Genomic DNA, 6462 nt, shown 5'->3' on the forward strand with positions numbered 1-6462 from the left:
TACGCAGGTGCAAAAATTATAGGCTGTTCATCTACAGTGATCTCCAATTCTTTAAAATGGACAAAAAAAAAAACAGACGCGTGGAACAAAACGGAAAACAACCATCAAAATGGATAGACGAATAACCAGAATGGCAAAGGTTCACCCATTGATCAGCTCCAGGATGATCAAAGACAGTCTGGAGTTACCTGTAAGTGCTGTGACAGTTAGAAGACGCCTGTGTGAAGCTAATTTATTTGCAAGAATCCCCCGCAAAGTCCCTCTGTTAAATAAAAGACGTGCAGAAGAGGTTACAATTTGCCAAAGAACACATCAACTGGCCTAAAGAGAAATGGAGGAATATTTTGTGGACTGATGAGAGTAAAATTGTTCTTTTTGGGTCCAAGGGCCGCAGACAGTTTGTGAGATGACCCCCAAACTCTGAATTCAAGCCACAGTTCACAGTGAAGACAGAAGCATGGTGGTGCAAGCATCATGATATGGGCATGTTTCTCCTACTATGGTGTTGGGCATATATATCGCATACCAGGTATCATGGATCAGTTTGGATATGTCAAAATACTTGAAGAGGTCATGTTGCCTTATGCTGAAGAGGACATGCCCTTGAAATGGGTGTTTCAACAAGACAATAAGACAGTAAGGGCACAGGACCACAGGAAGCTTTCATGTTGATGGCTGCTGAGAAGGATGTCCTCGTGCACCAGGACACAGACAGACACTGTGATCAACAGAGCAGCACAGAAGACTGAGCTGTTGACTAAACTTCATCTAATGAGGTAAGACAACTTTAGATGTACAGTAGCAGTAATATTATTGAAGATACTGTGATGTGACTCAATCACTATGTCCCATGTTTTCTTTCTCTCTCTCTCTCTCCTGTTTATGAAAACTGTTGAAAGCAGGCAGTTCATCAAGGGCCAGTCAGCATTTTATTTCACTCTGTGAGTATTGTTGTGAGTTAGTATATTAAGTACTGGGTTGTTAATTTATAATTTGTAATCACTTAAATAACGGTGTCTTATGTTTCACAAGGATGTGGAGAGCTTTATATTTGTTCCATACAGTGTGTGCTTTGTGGGACCTACAGTCGTCTTCCTTGCAGTCAGTGTCCTGATGTGTTTTTAGCTGCATCCTCCTTGTAAGAGAAGTACACTTACTTTCCTGTTTTCTTGGCTACAGCCCCTGGCAAAAATGATGGAATCACCGGCTTCGGAGGATGTTCATTCAGTTGTTTAATTTTGTAGAAAAAAAGCAGATCACAGACATGACACAAAACTAAAGTCATTTCAAATGGCAACTTTCTGGCTTTAAGAAACACTATAAGAAATGAGGAAAAAAAAAATTGTGGCAGTCAGTAACGGTTACTTTTTTAGACCAAGCAGAGGGAAAAAATATGGAATCACTCAGTTCTGAGGAAAAAGTATGGAATCATGATAAAAGAACGCTCCAACACATCACTAGTATTTTGTTGCACCACCTCTGGCTTTTATAACAGCTTGCAGTCTCTGAGGCATGGACTTAATGAGTGACAAACAGTACTCTTCATCAATCTGGCTCCAACTTTCTCTGATTGCTGTTGCCAGATCAGCTTTGCAGGTTGGAGCCTTGTCATGGACCATTTTCTTCAACTTCCACCAAAGATTTTCAGTTGGATTAAGATCTGGACTATTTGCAGGCCATGACATTGACCCTGTGTGTCTTTTTGCAAGGAATGTTTTCACAGTTTTTGCTCTATGGCAAGATGCATTATCATCTTGAAAAATGATTTCCTCATCCCCAAACATCCTTTCAATTGATGGAATAAGAAAAGTGTCCAAAATATCAACGTAAACTTGTGCATTTATTGATGATGTAAGGACAGCCATCTCCCCAGTGCCTTTACCTGACATGCAGCCCCATATGGAAATTTACATGTTCTCTTCAGGCAGTCATCTTTTTAAATCTCATTGGAACGGCACCAAACAAATGTTCCAGCATCATCACCTTGCCCAATGCAGATTCGAGATTCATCACTGAATATGACTTTCATCCACAGTCCACGATTGCTTTTCCTTAGCCCATTGTAACCTTGTTTTTTTCTGTTTAGGTGTTAATGATGGCTTTTGTTTAGCTTTTCTATATGTAAATCCCATTTCCTTTAGGCGGTTTCTTACAGTTCGGTCACAGACGTTGACTCCAGTTTCCTCCCATTCGTTCCTCATTTGTTTTGTTGTGCATTTTCGATTTTTGAGACATATTGCTTTAAGTTTTCTGTCTTGATACTTTGATGTCTTCCTTGGTCTACCAGTATGTTTGCCTTTAACAACCTTCCCATGTTGTTTGTATTTGGTCCAGCGTTTAGACACAGCTGACTGTGAACAACCAACATCTTTTGCAACATTGCGTGATGATTTACCCTCATTTAAGAGTTTGATGATCCTCTCCTTTGTTTCAATGGACATCTCTCGTGTTGGAGCCATGATTCATGTCAGTCCACTTGGTGCAACAGCTCTCCAAGGTGTGATCACTCCTTTTTAGATGCAGACTAGCGAGCAGATCTGATTTGATGCAGGTGTTACTTTTGGGGATGAAAATTTACAGGGTGATTCCATAATTTATTCCTCAGAATTGAGTGAGTCCATATTTTTTTCCCTCTGCTTGGTCTAAAAAAGTAACTGCTACTGACTGCCACAATTTTTTTTTCTTGATTTCTTAGTGTTTCTTAAAGTCAGAAAGTTGTCATTTGAAATGACTTTAGTTTTGTGTCATGTCTGTGATCTGCTTTTTTTCTACATAATTAAACTGAATGAACATCCTCTGAGGCTGGTGATTCCATAATTATTGCCAGGGGTTGTACTCAAAACCTGGATTAATCTTTTTAGTCACATAGCACTACTATTATTCTGAACACTACTGTAAGTTGAAGAGGATTTTCAAGTCATTGTATTCTGTTTTTATTTACATTTCACACAACGTCCCAACTTCATTGGAATTGGGGTTGTATTAGGAACTAGAGCAGTAAGAATTAGCCAACAAGATTAAGGATACAAGAAAAATGTACATGCAGGAGCACCCTAAACAGATCAAATTGAAGGATGATAAACTGTTCACAACTATACTACAGAACATTAACCTAAGAATGGCTGGACTGGTCCCAGAAGGAACCATACTGACCAAGTTAAACTGTGGGAATTATGGCGTTAATTTGCCGCAGAATATTTGGAGAGAGGAACAAGACTTAGAAAGAGCCTTCTAATAAAAAACACGGGGAAAACAGTTTTAGTCCTCCTTTTTTTTCACTCATGCAGTCCACAAGTTTTGGACTCCGGTTCACCTCCCGATAAGAGAATGAAAGTCCTCCAACTGTCACCATTGGCTCATTGTCTACTTCCTCAAACTCATGCTCGTCGTCTTCATTGACACCGTGTTGAGCAGCTGCAGCAGGATTCGGGCTTGTGTGAGAATCCTCGCCTGAGTCACTCGTACCGCTCTGGGTTGCTGACATTAGCTGTGGCTGGAGTCCCTTTTTTCGGAGAGTAGTAACATGAGATGAAAAAAATCAGTCACATGACTCGTGGTCCCATCTTGGGGCCAAAGTAGCGTTCGCTGTTAATCTGTCTGCATGTAAATACAGCTATTTTATTTATTTATTTGCTGAACAAACAAACAATAAACAAAACCTTTTTTTTGCAATTATTGTTAAAAACCATTGCATATTTTATGAAATACTCTGATTATACAAAACTTGTTAATTGGCATTTATTTTCAAACATACTGTAAATTCTGTGCTCAAATGTAGGGGTGCCAATAATTCTGAAAAGGACTGGACCTACGAAGAGTCAGAGTTGTTTGCTTTGTTTATGTTTTGAAGGTTTGTAAGTTAATGAGTATTTTTAATAAATTTGAAAAGAAAATCTCACTTTAAAAAGTAAGTACGTTTGGACATTTCAAGTTGATATTTATTACTGACCCACTGACTGGAGAAAAATAAAATTAAGGTGCCAAAAACTTTTAGGACAGTGTGATATATTACAATGACAATAACCTGTGTCTTTTTGCAAGGAATGTTTTCACAGTTTTTGCTCTATGGCAAGATGCATTATCATCTTGAAAAATGATTTCCTCATCCCCAAACATCCTTTCAATTGATGGAATAAGAAAAGTGTCCAAAATATCAACGTAAACTTGTGCATTTATTGATGATGTAATGACAGCCTTCTCCCCAGTGCCTTTACCTGACATGCAGCCCCATATCATCAGTGACTGTGGAAATTTACTTTCATCCAGTCATCCACAGTCCACGATTGCTTTTCCTTAGCCCATTGTAACCTTGTTTTTTTCTGTTTAGGTGTTAATGATGGCTTTCGTTTAGCTTTTCTGTATGTAAATCCCATTTCCTTTAGGTGGTTTCTTACAGTTCGGTCACAGACGTTGACTCCAGTTTCCTCCCATTCGTTCCTCATTTGTTTTGTTGTGCATTTTCGATTTTTGAGACATATTGCTTTAAGTTTTCTGTCTTGACGCTTTGATGTCTTCCTTGGTCTACCAGTATGTTTGCCTTTAACAACCTTCCCATGTTGTTTGTATTTGGTCCAGAGTTTAGACACAGCTGACTGTGAACAACCAACATCTTTTGCAACATTGCGTGATGATTTACCCTCTTTTAAGAGTTTGATAATCCTCTCCTTTGTTTCAACTGACATCTCTCGTGTTGGAGCCATGATTCATGTCAGTCCACTTGGTGCAACAGCTCTCCAAGGTGTGATCACTCCTTTTTAGATGCAGACTAATGAGCAGATCTGATTTGATGCAGGTGTTAGTTTTGGGGATGAAAATTTACAGGGTGATTCCATAATTTATTCCTCAAAATTGAGTGATTCCATATTTTTTTCCCTCTGCTTGGTTTAAAAAAGTAACCGTTACTGACTGCCACAATTTTTTTTTTCCTGATTTCTTAGTGTTTCTTAAAGCCAGAAAGTTGCCATTTGAAATTACTTTAGTTTTGTGTCATGTCTGTGATATGCTTTTTTCTCTACAAAATTAAACAACTGAATGAACATCCTCCGAGGCCGGTGATTCCATAATTTTTGCCAGGGGTTGTATATTATACATTTATTTTAGTCAAGATTTGACAACTTGCATGGATATTGTTCAGTAATCACTGAAATAATGCATAAATCTTTAGTTGTCTGTCTTTCTCAGGGCTCTCTGTGTGATGTGACCTGCAGTACCTTGCTGCCAACCTGGCAATGTCACGACAGTTTCACCGCCTATGAGTGAGTGACTGATAAATAAAACACTCTTGAATCTTAAGTCCTTTCTCCAGAATCCTTCTTAAGGCCAAGTCTGCAACATACTGTGTAGTCATCATTTATTTCATTCAAGGCTCCAGAATATAAAAATATAAAGGGATATGTTCACTCCTTCCCCCTTCGACGGGGGCGGTGCAGTTTTAGCTGCAGCCCCCATCACTCCCACCCAAGCTGATGGCGGCGCATCTCAGGGTTGCTGCGTGGCCTTCACCCACTTGCCTCAATTTGGATAACAGACTTCTTCAAAATTAGTGAAGATAAACAATGTCAAATGTATATGTGTTGTCTTTAATTCTGATGTGTGCCATTATTATGGTAAACAAGTAATAATTGTGTCAAATTATATATCATACATCATCATCATTTTGGAGGAATGAATGGAGAGGAGGGGAAGGAGGGACTGGGAATGAGGAGGTGAAGGAGGGACTGGATGGAGAGCAGGTGAAGGAGGGAGAAGAGGCTAACAAAACAGTAAAATGGTTTCTCCTCTCACTGGGCCTCATGTATCAAAGTTGCGCACTTGTGGCATAAATTTACGGTGTAAATTTGAAGTACACCAAAGTTGCCGTGTCATGTATCAAGCAGTGCGCACCTGCCCATTTCCGGCGTACGCCTGACGTGACCTTGATAAATGTGGCGGGTGAAAACAATCGTAATTATAATAAACACGCCCATAAATATTCAGACTCCGCTTCAGACACACCCTCATTTTACGACATGGAAGCCAGGAAGACGGCAAAGAAAAAGAACTCCACCAATCACGACGCGTCAAACTGTCATTAAACTTAAATAAGACAGGGATGAAATTGAGGTGTGAGAGTCACTAGGTGTTCACAGGAAACATTTATTTCTGTATTTATTTATTTATTTATGCTAGTTGCTATTATATATTTTCTGTTGTGTTTCTATTCAGGTTATTTTTGTCTCTTTCTCTAAAATTGTATATAATAATCATTAGATTATTAATATATAAGCAAAGTTTAACATAGAAAAGGTAAATAATACTCACAGACGTATGCTGTTTAGGGTTTTAGCGGGGGAAAATTAAGCGAAAGAAAGAAATAAACGAAGCAATCGACCGAAGCATTGCTTCAATCTGCGAACCACGCTTCGATTGGTTCAAGGTTCAAAGCAAAGCCGCGCTGCAGAAAAGTTGATTAAGGACCCGCTG

Source organism: Thalassophryne amazonica, chromosome 3 (genome assembly GCF_902500255.1).
Source record: "Thalassophryne amazonica chromosome 3, fThaAma1.1, whole genome shotgun sequence".
NCBI classification, from domain to species: Eukaryota; Metazoa; Chordata; class Actinopteri; order Batrachoidiformes; family Batrachoididae; genus Thalassophryne; species Thalassophryne amazonica.